We start from the raw sequence: 23,717 nt of genomic DNA on the forward strand, positions 1-23,717 counted from the left end.
CCTGCCATCCATGCTGTCACTGCAGTAGATGTGGTACTTGGGTATAATATTGCCAAAAACCATTTCATGTAAACTTTGATTGCTTTGTAAATGTGGAGGAGACTGTCAGGCCCTGAGGTCAATGCTGTGCTTTCTTTGCCCTGAGCAGCCTCACCTGTGATCCCAGGGGGATTCCCCCACTCCCTGCTCCAGGCCTAGGTGGGCTCCAGCTGGGTATGGTCAGTGCTGCCCTGGGATTTCTGTCTCCAGCCTCGTCTCCTGAGAGGCTCTTTGGGATTCCTGAACTGATCCAGGATGGGTTCTTTCTCCTGCTGTGTCTGCTGAGGGCATCCTTGGGGTGGCCCTATTGGTGCTACTCCCAACAAAGGTGACCTGCCAGAAAAGGGGCCAGCTAGGATGGTTCATAGGCTGTAAAGAAATGGAAATGAGAAGGGAAAGAGTCTTGTTCCCACCTGAATAGGTAGAATAGCCATAAGTGCTGAGAGAAATTTAAAAAACTAAAATGATCAGCTGCTGGGGAAAAAGAAAATGGAAAGCAGCAACTGATGATCCAAGGGAAAATCCCTCCAGGGACTGACACAGGGCTCCCACTGCTTAAGGCTTGTGGAAAGGGAGATAGAAAGAGGACTGGAAATTCTGAATCAACAGTAACTGTGTATTCCTGCACAGCAAAAGACTGTATGGTGACCAGAGCATGATGTGTGGAACTAAAGGAATTCTCAGTAGGCTTATGGAGGACAAAATACTAGTCCTGAGGGGAAGGAGAATGATGGAGTAGGTGCTGAATCCAAACCAATCCTATCAATTTGACTTAGAGCACAGTGAGTGTGCTCTGCATGGTGGACACTGATCTTTACTGATACTTTCATATTCAGGATGTAAGAAGAGGAAAAAGGAGATTTGAATAAAAATTGAGCATGGGGGAGCAGAGGAATGCAGTAAGAGAATAAAACCAATTTTATTAGGGAATAAAAAAAGAAACAGGTAGACATATAGTTAGTGCAGAGAGAAGGTAGCAACATAAATACCTCCACTTGTGTGACTCATTTGCTCTTTCTTTGCTGGCAGATTGTGCTTTAATGATGTCTCTGTGAATCAAATAGTGGTGAACTGTGTATATTTGAAATACATAGATGTAGGTAATTACTGAAGAGGTGCCAGCGTCCTACAGGCACCCCTTTACATCTGCTTCCCATTGTGGAATGTAGTACAACTAGAAACACCATTGGGCTTAATTTTGGGTGTTGGTGACCAGGTGTTGAATTTTCCCTGCCAAAGCTCAGGTGCTGCTCTGGCAGCTCTGCCAAGCCAGACATCCATGGCTGATTTCCCAGTGTGTGTGTTTGATACTACTGGCTGTAAGGAGAAAACTCTTTTTTGCTGAAACATCACATTGAATGATTTATAGCAGACAAATAAAGATGTATGTGCGAGGCTCTCTAAGTAGGACTGTTGTCAAAGGAAAATATTGAGGGGAAGAAAAAGATTGCAAATTTCTAATTAATTTTGTTTATTTATGCACACAAACCTTGAAATATTAATAGAGAATGCATAAGTAATTGATGGGCTACATATAATTTTTCATGATCTTTATGCTGAGATAGGCAGGAAAGTCATTTTACAAAAGGCACAGGCACATTACAACCACAAAACTGCTGTAGGTTAGGCCTGGAGCTGCCCAGCTGCTGGGAGTGACTGAGCACCCCTTTCCCAGAACAACTCCCAGGATTTTCCTTGAGCCTTATGGGTCTTTACCTGGTTTGATCAACCTTGATATCAAATGGTGGATCAGTTTTTCATCTCCTATTTAAAGCAATGAATTGAGGGTATGCTTTTAAAGTAGTTTAACAGCTGAAATAAAACTAATTCATGTCCCAAGGGCAAATAGAAATCTATTAATATAGGGTATTAAAACTCTGATAGATTTTAATGCCTGACTCATGATTTTTGTGAGTGCTGGGATTGCCAGCAGACACTTGTCTGAGTTGTGGAACAGACTCTCTGGAGGGTGCAGGAGGTGGCATGCATTAGCAGAGTGGGAAGCACTCTGAACAAGAGCTTCTTTTTTCCTAAATTGAGAATTTTTCCTTTTAGAATAGAAAAAACAAGCAGAAGGAGAAGAACTGAAAAGATTGAACTGCTAGGAATACCATCTTAATTCCATTTAATTTGGGTGAGTTCTGGCAGGGCAGCCAAGCTTGGGGCCTCTGTGCTGGATGTCCCCAGCTTGCTTTGCTCAGGTGTGAGCTCACTGCCCTGCAGGCATCAAAACCCCTGAACCACCAGCCTCCCATGTGTGCCAGTCTGCAAAGCAGTACCTGTGTTTCCATATTTCTGTGTAGGGAGAGAAAGCTGCTGAACCCCAGGAGTTTCCTGGTGTAGATCTCTGTGGACTGTGACCAACCCTTTGATGCTCTCCTGCCTCCTCTTCAGCTGTTTCCCACTGCTGGCAGTGCCCACTCTGGCACAAATCAAGCCATATGCCTGCTCTCTTTAGCCCAGATGCCCTTCCTGTTGGGCAGGGTCCCAGTATCTGTATTTTCAGCTGAAGGAGAGCAAGAAATACCTTTAATTTTCCTGCAGGCAACTGTCCCTGTTGACCTTTTCAGCTTCTGAATCTTTAGCTCTCCCCTGTTCTCTGATGAATAATTAAAAGTCTGGGGAGAAAAGAACACAGGAAATTCCATGGTTTTTATTTTAAATGCCACTGCTGCGTTGATGATAATTTTAAGATTTGCATATATCTGGATTTGGTTTGGTTTTAATTTTTGTTTCTTAAGCTATCCTATAAAAAGGACATCTAGGACAGGGCATCAGGAGGCTCATTTCTCTACCAGCAGCCTATCAGTCTTCCCACAGTCAACACCTCATTTCCCCTGGCTGACAGTTCTGTACCAAATCTTGCCAGCAAAGGCCTTGGGGAGCTGTAATATCAGAAACTGTTTCCTCCTGATGCTTTTGATACTGGCTGATCTGAAGCCACAGATCTGCTGATGCTTTTTCTGGTGGCAGTGCTGATGTTGGTTGCTGGTTTCCTTTCCCAACAAGTTGTGCTAGTATGACTTGGAGGACAATTTGTTTAAACTATTTTATTGCTTTAGAGATTATTATTTTTAGTAGTAGTAATAGTATTTTTGTTGTTGTTGTGGTTATTATTGTTATTGTTATTATTCTCAGTATCTATATTATTATAGAGTATTATATTATAATGTGTCAGTGGAGTCAGACAAGCATTTTCTGAAAGCCATTCATCCCAATTAATCCCTGATAGTGACTCATTTGTCTCATTTGTTTAGGTTAAATGCAAAATATTATGCTGATTTTTGAGCATTTAGAGTTGGTTGAAATTTGTGTCTGTGTAGAGCATTGGCTTGAAATGAAAACACCATGTTACAATATTGACTCTATCCTTCTTTCCTCTATTCCAAACTGAATGTCCATATTCTCAGGGGTTTCTGAGTGGATACTACAGCAAAGCAAGCAGCCAAAAGTCAGACTAATATTTTGCAAGTTGTCTCTTTTGTGGAAGGCTTATTCAGGCACTTCTGAACAGGGTGTCTGTTCTGTGCTTCCTACCTGGATTTTGTCAGAAGTAATTGACTGTATTGGCTTTGCTCCCACTCCTTCACCCACAATCTCACTTCCCTTGCATAAGAGAAAATCTCAGCCAGCACAAACATCCCTGTCCACCCTTTGGGGTACATGTTCTTGTATCTCAGGTACCTGCAGGACAGAATCTCAGTGAAGTGCACAGTAGCCTGTAATGTAACAGTGAGAGTTTTGCTTTCTTAGTAGTTGAGTTTCCCATCTAAAAGGTCATGAAGATTTTTATGTCTCTCTTGCCTATAAAATGCATCAAGAACCCTTCCAAATTCAAAGCTGCCATATGGGTTTTTACAGTCTAGGGATGTTGCCAAACTAGTCCTAAATCTGCATTATTTATTTTGACTGTTTAAGAGCCAACCTTTGGTATCTTTCTTCACTTTTTCCTTGCTTAGAGCTTGGGGTGTCTCCACTGCATGTTGCACTGTAGAGTGAGCCCTGCTCATCCTTACTGCTTCTCTGGAGCACTCTGCATCCAACAGCATTATTTGCTTACAGAATGTTAAAAAAGACACAAAAATCCTGACCCAAAATTGTTATAGGTTTGCTATCCCCTCCTTTGGGCTCAGGATTGTTCCCTTTTATCTCAAAACAGATTAAGTGCAAGGCCTTTTTTGACAGCCTGGACTAGTTAGCAGTTTATAAACACCTCTTTCCCAGGCTGGGCTGACTTAGCAGGCACCTTTGCAATGCTGGGTAAATACAGTGAACCATTCAAGTGGAAAATCATTTTAATAAATAGCATTTTAGTAAATCATTTGGTTTGCCCTCTGAATTCTTACTAATAAAAATAAATCTCCATTACCCTCTCACTTGGCCTTACCTTCCTGTTTGGTAGAAATTTTTCTTTTTTCAGTAGCAGCATTAAAGATTCATCCATTATTTGGAGTAATTCTTGTGCAATGCAAATCTAATAGACTTGATGCATAGCATTTTCTTTAGGGTAAAAGCTAACTGCCTTTATTCAGCTTGCACAATCCCTTCTGAAAGAGCCCTTTATACAGCTCATGTCATGTCAGCAGTAATCATGGCCTGAGTGGTGGTGCATGCAAATCAGCAGCTGCTCTTTAGCTGGGCTGGAGGAGTCACATAATGAGTTTGCCAGTAAGTGCAAGGGCAGACCATATTAAATCCTGATGGTGCTTCAGGAGATCACTCTGTTATCTCTGCTCTTTACCCTGCCCAGCCAGCGCCCAGGCTGCCACCTCTGCCGTGCCCATCACCTGCCAAACCAGCCAGCAGCACCCACTGCTGGGAAAACTAAAGAAGGGTTTCCATTGTCTGGTGCTGGTTTCCCCCAGAGTTACAGCATGGGATGGGAGCAAGCCCCCACCACTGCAGCTGTGTCTCTGGAGGATGTGGCTACCTTGGCATAAACTCAGAATTCTGTGTTCCATCATCAGGACAATTGGGAGGTAATGCTGACCTAAGCAGTTCTGGTGCTTTGTTTTGTTTGTTTTCTTCCCCTCCCAAGGTATGTAGGTGTTTGGGTTACCCCCAGATGAATGAATCTGACTCCATGTTCTCAGAAGGCTAATTTATCTAATTTATTATTTTATGATACTATATTATATTAAAGAGTGCTATACTAGACTATACTAAAGAAAACAGAAAGGATATAGACAGAAGGCTAAAAAGATAGTAATGAAAACTCATTACTCTCGCCAGAGTCCTGACACAGCTTGGCACCGATTGGCCAATGAGACAAAACACACCAGAAACCAATGAAACAATCACCTGTGGGTAAACAATCTCCAAACACATTTCATATGAGCAAACACAGGAGAAGCAAATGAGATAAGAATTGTTTTCCTTTTTCTCTGAGACTTCTCATCTTCCCAGGAGAAAAATCCTGGGTGAAGGAATTTTTCAGGGAATGTGAATGCACTTGTAGTTATGATGGGAAACCAGTCAGAAATGCAAACTAAGGCAGTCAAGCTAACCCAGGAGTCTGAACTGTTCACTAAAGCAGATATTTCAGAAGGGTGGGGAAGTGGATTAACATCTTTAGTATGACAAAATTCTCTTGTGATTGTAGATGTAAATCTGGTTTAATGAGTGGATAAAAATCACCATTCCTGATCCATACCATGCAGGCTGATGTCAGTGAGAACTCCATGGATTTCCTTTTGCTGAAAGAAGCAAAGGATGCTAAATACTGTTTTATACCTTTATTTTCTAGCAATAATTTCTAAGCTGTTGTGTGTGCTTCACATTTCCTGAGAGTTTCTGTCATGTCCTCAGAGCACAGGTTTTCAAAAGAGGTAGAAGTTATAGGATTCTCACAGAGAGTGAAAAAAGGGAAAAGATAAGTTCTGCATGGAAATGTTATACACTGCAAACAGGAAACTACCCCATTGCCTTCCTTCTCTTCTACCAGGCTCTGCTCAGACAAAGTCTTTGCCTAAAACTATTCCAATATTGTTTTGTTATTGGATTCCTGCCCTATTGTTTCTCTTGTTCTGCACTTACATGAGGTTGTAATGGAATAACCCCCTTGACTGTCACTTGATGCCACAGTACCATAGCAGTGAATTGCTGATGGATAAATAAGGATTTTAGGATCCCAGTGGGTTCTGGTTTGTTCCAGAAGAAAAGGTTGGTGAGGAGGAGAGAGCAGGTGCCTTTTGCAGTTCAACTGAAGCATCACTCTGACCTTACTTAGCTGAATTTTAGTTTGTGTGAGGTGATGTCATTTCTTTGGCCATACCAGATTGCACAAGAGGCAAAGCAGTGCTCTGGGTTGGTACATCAAGTGTGAGATTTGAGGTGTCTGGAGCTCAAGAAGGCATTAAGATTCCTACCAAACCTCTTCAGTAAAATGCAGGTTTCCTGCTGTCTTGCAATGGGCAGGAAGCAGGAATTGTTTCAGAGGAGATAAGTAGTTTGGGTTTGGTTTTGTTTTTTTAACATATATATTCTGAAAAAAATAGTCTGGAAGTATATGTGAATCTCCTTGCTCTGCTTCTCCTTTGGTTCCTGTTCTCTTTCTTTTCATGGAAGATTTCCTCAGTGAGTGTTACAGTGAAAATACTTTTCAAACATCAAAGAACAGTAATGTACCAAAAAGAGGAGATTTCACTATTGGAAAATAAACTAAGAGCAGTGCAAATGCCACCTGGGTTTTTCAGGTGGTGCCTGCTGCTTTATGCTGCTGTCAGTGCTCATCTAGTCATTGCTTTTTCATCTCTATTCCAAGATTTTGTGAAGAAATGAAGCACAGTTCATTCCCACAAACTGCTTTGGGTTTACAGATTTCTCTCTCCTTACCCCTCACTTCACCCTTTCTGCCCCCTCCCTTCTCCCCCGCAGCCTTCGTGCAGCCTGACAATCCTTTGCTTAATCCCAGAGAACATATTTTGGGTACTGGCACAATAAAGAAAAAAGAGACAAATTGATTTGCATTTCTTATCTGGGAGATTCGCTTGCAAAATCTAGAACAGTTTCACTGACGCAGAGGCAGGGGAGATGATCTGTAAATCTGACATATCTTTATTGAGGCTGAGAGGAAAGGGAGTGGGAGGATGGTCTGAGCTCACTACAAGAAATCACTCTGTAGGTAGCTTTGTTTGTTGTCTCAACACACATTTCACAGAGGCCTTCCTGGCTGGTTTGGGGATGCCCTCACAGTGCCATGAGCAGTCAGTCCCAGGTTATCCAGGTGCATGCAGCTCCTGTTTCCCCCCAGCTTGGCTGGAACTGATCAGGGGAGCAGCCCCCTGCCAGCTGGGGTGTACACACGCCCTGTCAATCCAGCCACATCATCTTTATTTTTACACAGATGCATGTGCTGAGCCCAGGGAACCAGTCAGCTCCAGTGAGAGTAGACATTTGCTTTTCCCTGCTGCTTCCCTGAGTGTGAGGGCTTGGTAGGGAGAAGTAACCAGAGTAGAAAAATCACCTTACGGAAATTTCTGGGTCTCCTCCTTCCCACAGCTGCCAGAGCAGCCCCACTATTGCCTGTCTCTGACTGTTGTGTCATTCAGGTTTCCTCTACATCAGGCTCAAGCTGTTAGCAGTGACTTCTTACCTGTCCTCTGGCAGCCTGTGCTATCCTGCTACTGTCAGGGACCTGTGGGGCAGAGGGGTGAAGAGCCTGATCATCAGCGGTCAGAATTCCCTTCCTTCTTTAAAACAGGTGCTTGGTCAAAGCCCAGCAGCAGCAGAGATGCACATCCCTTGTTGAACTACCAGGGTGTGCTTCCAAAGAGGACACAGAGGCTTTGTTCAGCACAATTTTGGGCAAGAAGAAATGGAAAACTGAGAGGTGGAAAAAGACAAGTATAATTGGCTGGATGAGACAGTAACCTCCTTGGGTGCCTCTGCACTCAGCACTTAATGCAGCCTCTCAGAGCTGAACTACTCATGCAGTAGGCAGGAGGTTGCCCACGCCTTGGATCACTGTGTTCCCTCTTCAGGTGACTCCACCGCCTCTCCAGGCATGTCTAGGAACACCGAGTCTAAGGAAATGTGGGGTTTTGGGTGCCTGATGCCTCAAACAAGCAGAAATTGCAGATCAGTCATAGAGATATGAAAGTTCTGCTCTGGGAGCTGCTTAATCTTTCAGGGCTTGCATCTGCTCTGCTTGCTGCAGCTGCACAGCCACCCTGTGCTTGCTGGGGTCACCCTGTTTTACAGCAGAGTGAAGGAAGAAATGGACTCTTACATATTCAGTTTTCATTGCCTGATGTTCCTTTTGCTCCTCTCTTTCCATTCTGCCCTTCAGAGCATCTTCAGATCTGCTTGCTCCAACTATGAGATCACAGGATAACAAAAGCCTCTGGCTACTTAGGGCAAGGTCCAGTCAGGTGTTGAGTATCTCCAAGGATGAAGATTCCACAACTCTGGGCAACCTGTTCCAGTCCTTGATAACTCCAGAGTGAAAAGGTTTTTCCTTGTGTTTGACCAGAACCTAGTGTGTTTCAGTTTGTACCCATTTCTTCATGTCCTCTCACTGGACACCCCCAAGCAGGGTCAGGTTCAGGCATCTTTGCACTCTGTCATCAGCTATGGCACACATTAATGAGACAGTCATGAACTCTTCTCTCCCCAGGCTGAGGTCCCAGCTCTCAAATCTCCTCACAAGAGCGATGCTGCACTCTCTTCACTGCCTTGGTGGCCCTTGGCTGGACTCACTGGAGCCTCTCTTGTGTCCAGGAACCCACAGATGGGCCCAGCAGTCCAGATGTGCCTCACCAGGGCTGAGCAGAGAGGAAGGATCTCCAAATGCCAGAGCTCTCACTCAAAATCATTGCCAGATGTGCAATTGGTTGTTGCTGTTCTGTAGCCAGGCCATGGAGCAGATTAACTTCAATGAATTTTCTAATTTTACCTTGTGCTATATCAGCAGAGTAGTTTGCTATTTGGCCCTGAGTAATCCCTTCTGAATGATAAAGCAACCCAATCAAGTCCAGCCCCACTGCTGAGTCTGTGATGAAGTGATTTGTGGTACTGGCCTGGTTCTTGCAGAATTTTCTTGTTCTGATTATTCATCTTGGCTTTGTTCAACCAACATAGAAATCACGATGCCAAATGTAGACAAATGACATTTCCAAAGTTGTGTTTTAAGGATTTCTAACTTGGTTTTTGTGATTTACCCATCTTTGAATTCTTATGAAGGCCAGTGAATTGAAAACAATCGTTTCCAATTTATTTTAAAATGTTCACATCATTCATGAAATACATGATGACAAATATTCTATAGTCTTTTTGTGAGTGGGCTGGTAGCCTGTGTTATTTAGAGACATTTTTGAATTGATACTCTCAATCAATTTTTCAGCAGTTCTGCAAGGTTCAAGTTTTTTCATTGGATTAATCATTCTGTGAAATCTGTCAAGTAGCCATCACCCTGATGATGCTATTTTTGTCACTTCTATCCTTATGTAGAGCTAGATATTATTATGATAGCACACTGTAATATTCCAGTAGAATTTCTGTGAGGTGTTAGTCATTGTGGAAAGGCGTTTTTGCTAAACACATCCTGGGTTGCATAGAAGGAAGTGTGACCAGCAGCCTGAGAGGTGATTCTCTCCCTCTGCTCCTCTCTGCTGAGACCACACCTGCAGAGCTGCCTCCAGCTCTGGGCCCTCAGCACAAGAAGGATGTGGAGCTGTGGAAGCAATTCCAGAGGAGGCCATGAAGATGCTCAGAGGGCTGGAGCACCTCTGCTCTGGAGACAGACTGGGAGAGCTGGGGCTGCTCAGGCTGAAGTAGAGAAGATTCTGAGGAGACCTTAGAGCTCTTCCAGTGCCTGAAGGGGCTCCAAGAGGCTGGAGAGGGACTTTGGCCAAGGGACAGGACAAAGGGAATGGCTTCCCTCTGCCAGAGGGCAGGGTTAGATGGGATATTAAGAAGTCCTTTCCTGTGAGGGTTGTGAGGCCCTGGCACAGCTTGCCCAGAGCAGCTGTGGCTTTCCCTGGATCTCTGGCCAGGCTCGACAGGCTTGGAGCAACCCAGGATAGTGGAAGGTGTCCCTGCCCATGGCAGTGGGTAGAAGTAGATGGTCCTTAAGGTCCCTTTCAGCCCAAACCATGCTGGGATTCTGTATCTCCATTCATTTTGCATGAGTGGAAGATGCTTTTTCTGCTTACAGACTGCAGGGCAGAAAGATCATGTTCCTGCCCACTTCCTATTCTAAACCTCAGACCAGTTTAGAAAGCGATTCTCTGTAGTAAGTCTATGTTTTTATTTCATCATACAGTGTTTTGTCTCCTTGCACCAAATGCAATAAATATACCCTTGTTTTAGATACTTCTGAAAAGGAGATAAATGCAATGTGCAAAATCTAACTGTGTCTCAGAAGACAGGCCCATGAGGTGTCAGAATCCAGCAACGTGGAGACAACCATAGGATCTGACCTCACGTGCTCTGATCATAGTTCATGTTTCAGTTTTGATCAATTGCTGGTACAAAACTTGATCCAGACTTTTGGAAAAGGCATGCTGACCCAGGAGGTGCTTCCTAAAGTATAAATTCCCTTTTCATTCTAGTCTTTTTCTGGGCATAGAGGTGTCAAATTCAGGCACCTTTTGCTTTTGGGTTTAGCATGCAGACTGGTATTTGGAGCCCCATGTCTGTGTGCTTGAGCATTTATGAAGTTTCCTTTGGCTTATATGGGTTGGGTGCTCCACCAGCTACACCTCCCACATGAGATGCACAGTGTCCTTCTGTCCCACCCAGCCCCTTCTTTGAATGTGTAGGGACTCTAAAATTATCAACTGAGCCTTTTTAAAGAGCTTTGGTAGCTGCTCCATGAGTTTTCCAAACTCTCTGGGAAGTATAATTTGTAAGCACAGTATCTTGACAGCCTCACAAAAAAAATTACCTTGGAGCAACCAAGTGAAAGGTTAGAACTGTTGAGTGTTTTAATCAATAATATATGAGTTGGATGAGCAGTATACTGTACTTTGCAGGGTGCAATCAATAATACATTTTTTATGCTCACCTTTTTAATCCTCAGAAAAACTACATCAAAAAAAACTAGACTGCCCACGAGAATCAATAATAGAGAAAGGTTGCCTCTTCCCCTTAGTACAGTTTAATGAAAAGCATAATGAATGTATTTCCTAAATAATGCTACAAATCAATTATACATCTTCTGGAAATACCAGGTGGAAAATAGTGTTTAATGCAGTAATAGAGTTATGAATTTTCAAAAACTTGAAGTGCAACATTTAAAGTTGTCATTGTAACTCTTCAGTTTTTAAAGTATAAAATGAAGAAAAACGGAGTCTATGTAAATCAAGCTGAGCTTATTATTATTATTATTATTACTCTTACTCTTACTATTATTATTTACTATTTGTATTCCTATAGTGTGTAAAATCTTAAAGACAGAGACCGTTCCAATATACAGGACAAATAATTCTCTCTGGTTTCCATTGACTTTAATGGTTTCACAGATATCTCAAGACTGCTTCTGTGAATGGAAGCCTGGCACTAACTTGGAATCTATTGTATAATTTTCAGTAAAATTGCAAAAGCTTTAAACTTTACTTTTTCTACTGAATCACATAGAAAAGTTCTATACTTTTGAAGTTTATGTGCATTTATTGAGAATTTGCCATTATACTAAAAGAGGGATCAAACTTTTCTTAGTGCCAGCTGACCACATTTCTATTTCAGGCTTGAAGGCATTAAAATTCCTGCTTGCTGAATCACAAAATGTATTGCTTTGTTAGCAGTACTTCAGATCCCCATGGACTTCTGCTGCTGTTTTAGTGCATCACCAATTATTTGTGATGTATTATTAATTATATGTGATCTATACTTGCACCACTTCCATGGCTGTAGTGGTAGCTCATTTAAACAAGAAGGGGATTATGTAAAAAATGGCTTTTTTTTGTTTTTTGTTTTTTTTCCCTGTGGCATGTTGCCAGCTGGGTGGCATAAAAAGATTTTTATCCCAGCTGTTAGGAAAACTCTGTTGTGTGCATGCCCATGCCTGGCAGGAACAGGCTATGGGACACGCACACACTGTTCTGGACAATGGCTGGGGAGAAGGTTGGAAATGTACAAGAGAGACTTCAATCTCTGTGTTATCTGATTTTTTTTCTTCTAGAAAAGAAAATATAGTCTTTAGTGCTGAAAAAGATTGTTAAGAAAAGAACCAATTTTATTTTCCTACAGGGATTGTTGTTCTTTTGATCTACAGTCTGTGAAAGTCCAAGGATTGGTCCTGATAGAGCTGAGATGGGGGTACAGCAGGCAGTGTGTTCTTTCTTTGGCAGTCTCATTTTTTTCAGTGCTGTTTTGGAAGGTGTAGCATTCAGAGGGGACCTTTCAGCTCCATTAAAATCCATGTCATGTCACCAACACTACTTGTAGTCACTAAAATTTCCCTCTGTGTGAGGTGTCTGTGTGTGTTGGGAATGGCCCTGTTGTTGTCACATAAAAAGATGTTTTCTGTATCCAACAGGATATAACAGCAACAGGAAAAAGGAAAATAGGAAAAGTGAATCCTGCAACTCTCCCATTATCAAAACCCACAGAAACCACGACACCAGGATCCCTCAGCAGTGTGTCTGACTGCAAATGTGAGGAGATGGGTTTGAGGTTTGGGCTGTGTCTTGGCCAGCTCTGGTGGAACCCTCCCTGTGGAGAGCTGAAAAGCAGAATTCAACTTCACAAACACCTCACAACAGTTGTTCCAGTTTCTACTGCCTTGGAATTGGTACCTTAAGATAAAGCTGAATTTCCTTATCACTCCTCACAGCTACCTTGTTTCTCATGTACAATAAGTTTTGTAAAATCCTACACAACAGGCAAGTAAAATTCTAAGAAAACAAATGTAAGTGTTGCTGGAGGTAGGAACTAAAATCAATTAAGATTTTCTCACAAAGTAAGCTCCCTCATTTGCAGTCTGCTTAATCGTCTCTGAAACTCCTGCACAGGGATGTAATGAAAATGTCACTTTTTATTCCATTTGTCTCTTTGAGAAAGCATCCCCTGGTCAGAGCAGACCCATCCAGGGCAAGCTTGTGCTGGTATCTCAGCCACCATGAGCAGTTAAATCCCAGGAGCAGCGTTCAGCCCCTCCCAGCTGGGGGGAGCTCACCCCCAGCCCCAGCTCAGCCCACGCCTGTCCTGCCTCGCTGAGGGATGGCTCAGGAGTCGCTGCCCTGCCAGGCAGGTGTGAAACCCTCGGGCTCCTTTATGGCACTGGAGAGACAAACACCCCCGGAGTGTGACTCAGACTCCAATCTGCTAATTTTCTGGAGGTGTCTGCCTATCTGCATTTACTGTTGAGGGAGTACAAAATGACTAGTCTCCTAAATTAGGTATTCTGCTTAGATGTTTCAAGGTGGAAGAATGAAACTGTATCTAAGTCCTGAACACCCTTCTAAAGGCTGAACTCCTTGCCATCATTACCCAGCTTGGATGAAGTCAGCCTGGAGTGCCTGCACATCAATCTGATTGCAGCATGGAAAATACAAGCAGTGACAGCTGTGTGTCTATTGGAAAAGCAGGGTGACCCCCATCACGGAGAAATGATGTGCATCTGACTCCATGATATCAGAAGGCTAATTAATTACTTTATTATATTATATTATTCTACATTACATTACACTGTATCTAACTGAAACTGCACAAGCACTCAACCAAATCTCCTGACTGACCATCAGGACACAGTTTGCAGAGATTGATCAAGGAAACAAAACACTCACACCAGAATCCAATCAAGCAAATTCCTTCAGGTAAATAATCTTCCAACACATTCCACATGTTCCAAAACACAGGAGCAGTAAATGAGATAATTGTTTTGATCATTCTTTTCTCTGCTTCTCTCACTGCCTCTCTCAGGTTCAGAGAATGTGAATCCCACACATGTCCTTGTGGCCATGGCTGGTGACAGGCAGTGGTGATAGCCATGGAAAGGAGCAAAGTTGAGAATAGGTGTGTCCGCTGGTGCACCTGGGGCAGGGAGGTGAAAATCTGACATCCTGACATAGGTAAACCTGGTAACTCCCAAGAATGAGATTCTACCACATCATTACTTTGAGCAGTCTGTTACCTATGTGTTATTTCTGATTTGTGATTAAATGTTCTACTTGTGAGGTGTGAACATAACTCTGTACTCATGAGGCAGTGGAAGGTACAGTCAGCTGGTGCTTTGAAGACAAAGACCTTGACAAGGTGCAAGGAATTAGCAGTGATTATTTCAAAAAAGGATAAACTTTATTATGTGGGTGCTTGCTCATGGTTCATGCAAGACTTTCTCCTCTTATTAAAAAGGAGGATGTTGGTAATTACTGATATCATCCTTAACAAGAAAATCAGAAAAGTCCTTGATGTATGCCATACTCTAGCTAGAGGGAAGTAAAATATGTATTTTAATATTGCAGTACAAACACTCCTAATCCTGAAGGTTAATCAAATGAGTTGGAAGGTTTTTCAGTCTTGGTTTTGCACCAGCTCTAAAGTTTATCAGTTTGGAAGAGCAACTTGAGCTATGCCTTGCTGCTTTGCAGAGATCATGGATGACATGGCTGATATCCAAAGTATTACTTGTAAGTAATGGCAAGTCTCTCACTTTAGTCCCTCTGTTTTCTCTTTTCCCCATCACAGTTGCTTTCCTGACCACACTCATTATGGGTAATCATTTTTTATCCTAAAAATGCTGACCAGGGAACTCTCCCTTGACTGATATAGCTCTCAAGTGACTCTCCACAGTGATTATCATGGAATTAATCATTTTAGTCTCCCAGGAGGAAGACCCCTGAGCTGTCTTTCAGCAGAATCCTGTTATCATTGCATGATAGCAGTAGATGTCATCTGAAAGTAGTTTGCAGTGCTGTTGCTTTTGTTTGATTGCTGTAGTGCTGGTTAAAATTCCTCTCAGCAGCACTATTGCCTGATTGCTGGGTGCTGCAAATTCTGGAGAATTAGAGCTGTTTGAGTGTTGTGGATAGACTGGTGATTCAGCAGATATTCTGCCTTTGTTCTTCTTGCAGCACCCCCACATGAAAACCTACTTTTCCTACTTTGTCCATGGAGAGACAACCTATTTTATTTCTTTTAACCACCTTCAAATGATGTCTCCTGAGACTTTAGGGGGAAAAAAAGATCTATTGTTAGTTATAACCTGCTCTCTCATGGAGATATTTTATGAAGTCAAGGGCTGATAGATTACTTCACTTACTTCTGTCTTACTTTTCAATCCTAGCTTTACATTCTCTAAACAAGGGAGGGGAGGAAAGGTTGAATAATGCTGCTTAAGTACTTGGGGAAGTAGAAAGATGGCAGTGCTCGATCCAGAAACTTCCTGCTGCATTTTAGATGTGCATGTGGAGCCTCAGCCTCCGAGGAGATTGAGAGAGTTGAGGGTTGCTTCCATTAACATCGTGCTCTCTTGGGAGGAATAGGTGTGTGGTCCCATGTAATGTCTGACTTGGAGCAGGATTTGACAGCCAATCTCAACACTCTGCTGTTGGAGGGGGTGGTCTGCTACAGCTCTGGGCTGGTCTGCACTCCTGCCCTGGCATCTTCACTGCTTTAATGGCCAGATTATTCTGACCTGAGTCAGGTCAGCTCAGAGATCTGCCTGAAACTGAACCTATGCTTTGGGTTTGGTTTCAGTGGTTGCTCACCCCCATGCTGGGGAAGAGGTGATGCTCTGCAGGTTTCTCCTGTGTGGTGGAGGAGGGCAGACTTGCCTGTTCACCAGGATCTTCTATCTGCTGAGGCTGCAGAAGAAATTGCAAACTGAGGTGTCTGAAGTGGGAATGCTGACTCTAAGTAGCCAGTAGGCACAAGGATTCCTTTCAAAGCTTTTCCAGTGTAACTGTCTTCAGCAGCAATCTATTAATAGTCCACTAATTTAGAGAAGTACCAGTGGCAATTAACATTGTGAAGTGACACCCATTCAAGGGTGGAAATGCTTATCCCTGAAGTGATGATGTTATTGCACAGTGCAGCTTCTGCTCATGTTGGTGAATTCATGGAGCACTGGAATTAATTGGGAGCTGTGAAATCTGTATCAAGTGAGAAGTTTTGTTAAAGCTTTGCAATTCCTCTTATTTTTAGTTGTTGTCCTGTGTTCTGCAGTAAAACTGCATGGTGAAGGAGGCTGGGCTGCCATACATCACAGGAGAGCTGTCCCCCCACTCCTCCCTGTGGAATCAGGGGTGCTGGGCAGCCTCACCTCACAGGAGAGCTGTCCCCCCACTTGTCCCTGTGGAATTAGGGGGGCTGGGCAGCAGGGCTCCTTGGAAAGCCTTTTGGGAGAAGCCTTGATGGCCTGAGGGTCCCAAAGCTGCTCAGAGATGGTGTCATGGTGCACTGTGTGCTGCTCCCACAGGTTCTCACTCCTTCCAAATACACCCTGATCCTCCCCCTGCTCCCACTTGCCTGTGTGACTCTCAGAGAAGTTGCACACATAAGGAGACCTCAGAGTTGACTGGCAGACCAGATCCGGATTACAATGCTCTGTGGATTTTGCAGGCCAGATTAAAGTACTTGGAAGGATCAGTCTGGCTCATGGGCTATATTTTTGACATACTTGTTGTAGGAAAGTATTAGGAGTTGTAAGAAGGACTAATGTGAGCTTATATTCTACAATTTGGTGTGGTAACTGCTTTGTTAGGGAAAGCAGAATTTGGAGAAGTTGTACTATTTTTGTGTGTTGGGTTTTTTGTTGCAGCAAATGCCTGTAACATCTCCTACATTGAAAAGCAAACCTCATTTTCTCCCTTATAACCATTCAATTAGTCTCATCTCTGCTCCCATTTTCCAAGCAACTTAACAAGATGAGAAAAATCCTTCAAATTGCACTTATAATATAAACACTGCCAGGGAGCCTTTAGCAGGCAGGAAAGCCAATGGGACAATCTCTATTTCCAGAAAGCTGGTTAAGAGCAAATGCATTTCAGCTGATAAATGGCAGGTAAAGGCGTGTGTCTGCATAATGCAGTTATCACCTGAGAAACGTTTTCCATGTAGAGATGTTAATGTACCTTGCAAGGAAATGTGAGAATCTTTCTACTTCTGAGGCACAAGGAAATTGAAGGACAAGTCTGGAGCAACATCCCAAGGACATGCTGCCATAAGTAGGAGAGTTTTGTGACTGTGTTGGGGAACTTCCATCTTAACCAGCATTGGTGAATCAGTCTGGAATGGGTTTTATGAAATGTTGTGTCCCCTTTGCAGTAAGGAGCTGTTACTGGTCTCCCTGGGTGCAGTGAGAGGCTTCAGCCCAGTGTGGGTTTCAGGAAAGCCCTGTGGAAAGCTGATTCTCCAGCAGCATGTGACACTGGACTTCTTTCTCAGACTGAAAATGGGATGTGCTTAGGGACAGTGCCTGGCCTAGGGGAGAGAGAAATTTAATTTTAAGGCACCTTTCTTTCCCTCCTCTCTATTCTCTAGATAATAATTACAGCTTGGTGGAAAAGGCTTGCTTGGTTTTCTTAAATGTCTTGGAATATTCAAGTAGCTTGGATCAGTCTCCAGCTGGTTAATAGGCAAACAAGTACATCCAGCTGGTCAGTGAATATCTGGAGCTTGGAATGATCTGCAGGGGCTGCAGGATTGCCTGGCTGGGGGTTGTGGGTGTGCTGAGCAGATGGCAGCTCTGTTCCTAGGGCCAGAATACAAGAGAGGTAGAAGCACCAGAGGACAATGTAATCAGGAGGGACAGGAAAACTGTGGTACAAAAATGACAAAATAAGTTGATAGAGGTCAAACCCTACAGGTAATGAAAATTCATTAGCTCTGCTATTCTCTCATACAGCAGCAGAATAAGTGTAGAATTGACCTAAATTTTTTGGATAGAATAAATGTAAAATTCCACCAAAAAAAACCCCCAAAAAACAAAAAACCAAAAAAACCCCAAACCAACAACAACAACAACAAAAAAACACCAAGAAACAAAACCCACACTAAAAAATCTCAGGCTGCAATATGAGAATTATCTGTACCACCTGTTCTTGTATTAGTTCTTCCTTAACTTTTATATGTAAATGTATATAGATATTTTGGGCAGAATTTGTAGGTTGGGTTAAGCAGGGTGAATATCATAGACAATGAGGATAAAATAGTATAAAAGGAAGGTTATCTTGATATTTACATCACAATCTTATGTGGAACTTGGCATTGTGCTGGATTTCATCTTTGTCTTCATTGCTTCAGTCATCAAATTTCTACTTTTTAAAAAAAGAAATTTAGAGGGAATGTGGACATTTAAATTTAGCATTAGAGGTCATATACCAACATTTCTGATGACTTCAGCTATTTACTTTTCTGCTGTTAAACTTTTGGTTTAACACCTCTGAGAGCACTTGTTGCCCTATCCTTTGTAGATGCCAAATTTTACACGGGTTTCAAAACAAAATGAATTGCTCTCTGCTGATTTTTCTTCCTTTAAACACATCATTTCTGGTCCCAGAAGGCTTATCACAGGCTACTGGACAGTGGATGGGTGTTGAGGGGTGGAATTATGACATGGTTTCTTTCCATCAGTGTTGGTTTCCAGCACTGGCACCAGTTTTATCTTTATCAGTTTCTGATGAAACACTTTCAGATCATGGTTAAATTCACTCATCAAAAATTAAAAAAAAACCCAAACTGACCAAGAAATTGCTGATCTTCTTCCCCAAACCTTTCTTCTTCTCCCCCAAACCTTTCTGCTTCTCCCTGCTCTGTGTTTGGAGGAACCTCCTGTTCTTCAATCCAGGTCCCAAGTTCAGGAGCTGTTTCTGGAAACCAGGGAAGAGGAACTGGTCTGGTGTCTCCATTAAATCTGGGGGATTTCAGTGCACTTTGGATCACTCTGTAGTTCCCATCCAATTTAAATTTGCAAAGTTTTTTACTTAGGTATTTTAAACCAAATACTCACTTTGCTGAAAGGCGATTGATCTTCGAAAAATAAAATGAAGTAGTCCACTGGAAAATCCTTACTGAAGCGTGGCACTGCTGTCAGGCCCAGAATTTGTTTTCCAGATGTTAATTTGATAGAGCTGGGGTTGGAACTGCTCAAATTGCTAAAAACTTACAGAAAAATTGTAACCCTTCAGGAGGGGTGTTCTAATGTGACCGTTTCCTCTCCGACAATGCCCTCCTTTGATGGGTTTGCCATTGCAGAGTTAAATCTTTGCATTTGCATTCATCTTCTCATGAATTAGTGGCCATGGATGCTTTTTTCCTGTCTTGTAAATGAACACTAACAACTTGTCAAGCTCTTAATCTCTTTGCACCAAAAAATAGCTTTGATCATTGCAGGATACGATTCCTACTAAATGTGTGTGATATTAATATCCTTTTTTTTTAATATGTCAATCTTAGCTAGAATTTCCTTGAGCAAAATGACTGGGACACCAATGGGGAGAGAGTTAGAAAAGGGAAAATTTCTATAGATCAGATGAAATGCTTAAAATACCTCTTTAGGAGCCTTCAAAAAATTTTAACTGCTGATCTGCATTTTCAGTGTAGTACAGGCATTACAGCAAGCCTTGTTGAAGGGCAGTATTAAACCTTTTATTTACAGAGAGCAATTGGGTCACTTCCCTCTAAATATTCCAGACCAAATGTTTGTTGGCTTGATTTATAAAGAATTAGCAGGAATTACACACCAGTCAGAGTAGCTGCACACAGTTCAGTCTGTACCAGAGGTCTATCTGCTGGAAAATCAAAGCCAACATATTTTCAAGGCTGGTTTGAAAGGAGATGAAAGAAAATCTACAAAATGGGATTTTCCTAAACTAAGATTCAGGTTGGGGTTAATGACATTTAGGTTACAGCCTCAGGACATACCTCAAGTGTGTGCCTTATTGAGGGTTATTCCTTCCAATAATGAACGTGAGTTTCTGTTTTTAGGGTGATAAACAGTATCCTCCTCAGTGAGCAAAGAGATTAACAATACATGACATTAAACACAAGATGTGCAAAAAGGAACAGCACACTCACTAACTCCTCTGAGCTTTATATCATCTCAAAACATAAATTTTGTTGCCAATGGAACTCTATATAAGAATTAATTAGGGAACTTCACAAGCAGTCAAAACTCTTGTATGCCATTATAAATTTATCATTGCTGAAAGGATCTATTTCTGCTGTCAGACATCATGCTTATGTGGCAGAATATGGAATAAATAATCTTCTTCCTATATAAAGAGCCCTGGAAAAATGTTTGGAAAACTCGTTTTTAAAAAGCCAAACGTGTTTATTTTCTGTAAGGCATTGCTGATGAAACAACCAGCTAGTATGCTGACATTCAAATATTCAAACATTTGCAGCAGATTCCTTGGTCTCCACAATCAGAGTGTTGAATTCTGCAGTGCTTGAGCCTATCTATAGGTGTTTCCCCCAAAAGAGAGGCAGGAGGTGTGCTGGGAGTAAACCCCTGACATCTGAGTGCTCAGGCAGTCCTTTTGCACTGCAGGACCAACCTACCTTTGCATTCATTTTCATTTGAATTGCATTAACCAGAAACAATTGCTCTTCTCAGGAGTTTTCTAAGCTTATCTCACTCATTCCAGTGTCAGTATTAGATGTGTAATAGCAGTTATATATCTAACAGTATCAAGATACTTGGGAAAGCCAGTACTCTGTATTTCCAGTTATTACATGTAGTTAAACGTTCTGTGCTACTTCATATTTCAGTAACTCAACAACTCCACCCCTAGCAGGTGTCAGAATAGGTGATATAGGCAGGGCAATTACATATGCTTCTCCTGTAGACATTCAAGGCCCAGCCAATATGAGAATCTGTTCCTAAAGTGACTTCACTTGCAACTGAGAAAAATTCTTTTTCCCATCCCCTGTGCACTCTCAGGTGCCTTGTGCAGCTCAAAGACCACCACAGCTAACAAGAATTCAGATTACAGGAATCTGCACAGCACTACTGACACAAGCTCCTGTGGGACCTTGCCCTGGCTGTCCCCACTGTCTTCTGCACAGTGCCAAGAAACACAGCATGAAAGAAGGGCTGCTGAGCAGTGGAGAAAGTGGGAGCAGGAAAAGGTGATGAAAGAACTGCTGAAGAGCCCAAATTTAACCCTCTGAGGGCTGAACTGGCAGGACAGGGTCTGCAGGTGGTACTGCAGAGCCTGGATGTGAGTGCTGGGTGGTGAAATGAGAGTGGGAGGAGGAAGGACAGGGGACCAGAGCAGTGAGGATGTGAGGGGCTGCCCAGAGGAGCTGACTCAGGGCAGAGCCTGGGCAGTCTCAGCAGGCACTGTTCCCACCAGGAAAGGGCTGTGCCTGGGTATTCACACTCACAGTGGCTGTAAACTGAGGGCAGAAACACTTCAGAGAAAATGATGTTCTAATTTTTTTCTTTGGCTCTTGGAATGGACAGTGTGTTATCCTGTTGTTTTTAGCTTTGGGGAGCCTCAGACAGGTAAGGATTTAATGCTGTCAAAACCTCCACTCTGAGTCCTTCCTGTCTCTTGGGTTCTTTTGCATCAGATCCTCTCATGTCTCTGTTGCATCATTTTACTGACAGGCCAGATTTGCCAGAAATTCACACTTTTGCTGCACATCTTTCACACACACAGTGTACTGTGGGTGTGATCCTCATCCTGCTTTGTCTGCTGTTTTTATCCATGTCACCTTAAATGCACAATATTAGACAAAACTTCTCAGGAGCAATATTTTTTTAGGTAGCAAATCTGTGTGGTTTAATGTTATCATTTCTAACTGAATGTGATATGTTGAGCTGTGTGAAGCTGTTGCCCCATAAATACCTGGGAGTGCCTGAGATGTGTTTATTTGTGGTTCAGCTTGCTGCCTGATGAGCAGGGGCTTTCTCACACATTCTTCTTGTTATTTTTTCGTGTTTCATTTTCTTACAGGCTCATGGTTGGTTGTTTTTTAATGCCATGAAGATGAAGTTCCTTCTGTGATAAAGAGCCCTAGAGCCATTATCAAAGTGTGACTTTGCTGAAGTCAATCTATCATATCACTCTTACATGTTTGAAATGTTTCCCTTTTATTGTAGTGAGTCCTTAACGTGGGTGTGATGTGCATGAAACAAATCCCTGAGAGGGACATCCTGCAGCCTCTTTGGGTGCTCCTGGTCCTATGGGCTCTCTACCCAGACACAGTGCACAGCCTCCCTTGCAAGAAATCAAATGTCAGCACTTGTGGGTACACCTGCATTGCTCAAGGTTAGCCCTAAAAAATAGATTAGAAATTTGGGTTGGATAATAAGACTGTCTGTCTTTCAGTGATGGTATTGAAACAGTGAAGTATTTTCTGGAAGAGATTACAGTTCCTTTTAAAGAATAAAGGCAAGAGAAATTTCTGTTGGGAATGGTTAGGTAGAGTTGATTTGGATTTGGGAAGGACCTAGGTATTTTGGGAGGTCCCTTCCATCCCAGAATTCTGCATTCTGTGCTTCATCATTTCACAGACAGTCTAGCAAGATGCAAAAATCTTAATGGAGGTTGTTAAAATAGAAATCTGTCAAGTTTCTGTGAATTACAAGCCAAGCAGAAGATCTCCAGAGAGAGGGGGGAAACAACTCTGAAAACCTTGTACTCAAAGATGGGTCTACACCTGAGAACATTAACACAATGTGAAAGCCTGAAAACATCTGCCATCAAGTGAGATCCAGGAGATCTGTGTGAAACCAGATCTGTGTGAAACTCCAACTACAGCCTGTTCTGAACATGCAGGAGCAGATGAAAATGTGGAGATATTGAAGAAACTTGGAGTTAAGGGGCAATGAGCAGTGGAAAAAAGAATTCTGTACTTTGATTTATATATTATTTTCTAATGTCTGAGAGTTGAAGTCTTGAGCAGTTTTCTTTCTTAATAATATTTATTTAATGGGTTAATTGATTTATTCAAGTTCCTGAATGTTAAAAATGTTTGATTTTAGATTTTGATCATGTTATAGGTAAAAGCTATCCTGGCATGAAGAGACATTTGGGAGAAGAGCAGTGTGAAGGTAATTACGTTTTGGTGTTATATTTTAAACATGGTAGCATGTAGTGTTTTGACAATCCCTAGCTTTTATTAGTTTAGGTATTCAGTTCTAATGAAAATCTTATAATAGACTATGACCACCTCTGTAGAGAAAACACAGAGGCTGTAAATGCTACAGAAGTAGTGTTAATGGGTGAAATTAGAAAATTAATACTTTGTAGGGAACAGAAATAACAAGCACACCCTGCTGGCTGCTCAGTGAGCAGAAATAACAATTCAGCCCCTATAAAACAGATAAACAGGCTGTAGCTGGGCTGAGTTGGAGTGTGGAGGATGAGGGATCTTGCAGGATTTAGACAGCAAATTCATCTCTTTGGATGGTAGATGGAAATATGGCAGGCAGATCCAAAGCAATGCAAACTGCAAGAAAGAGTTTTAAAATGTTTGCCCATGAGGATGTGTTCAAAATTGTTGCAAGAGTCATAAGGTGTCATATTGTTAAGGACCACTTAGGTATGTTTGCTGAATAGGGAGATGTAAAAGAATGAAAAAAGCTATGAAATGAGGGAGAAGGTTGTATTAAGGAGATAAAAATGTAGAAAGTTGCTAAAATGAGGAAGTAAATGAATAATGCTATATGCTTCTTTCTCTAACTCATCTAAGATGGCAACAGAAATACTTGAATTAAAATGAATATATCTTTTTATCCAACACACAGTTCTCCAATTTTCCTTGCATAAAGCTCACTT

At 42.2% G+C, this 23,717-nt stretch overlaps 1 long non-coding RNA gene across 1 annotated transcript in view; it reads left to right on the forward strand.

The window, feature by feature from the left end:
- LOC143695350 (uncharacterized) overlaps positions 1-22,992 on the forward strand; it is a 101,889-nt gene extending 78,897 nt beyond the window's left edge. Inside the window, exons 3-4 of the long non-coding RNA XR_013184461.1 lie at positions 22,037-22,205; positions 22,940-22,992. This is a non-coding gene — a long non-coding RNA (uncharacterized LOC143695350). The remainder of the gene's footprint in view (positions 1-22,036; positions 22,206-22,939) is intronic.
- Positions 22,993-23,717: the final 725 nt, after the last annotated feature.

This window comes from Agelaius phoeniceus, chromosome 16, assembly GCF_051311805.1.
Source record: "Agelaius phoeniceus isolate bAgePho1 chromosome 16, bAgePho1.hap1, whole genome shotgun sequence".
Taxonomy (NCBI): domain Eukaryota; kingdom Metazoa; phylum Chordata; class Aves; order Passeriformes; family Icteridae; genus Agelaius; species Agelaius phoeniceus.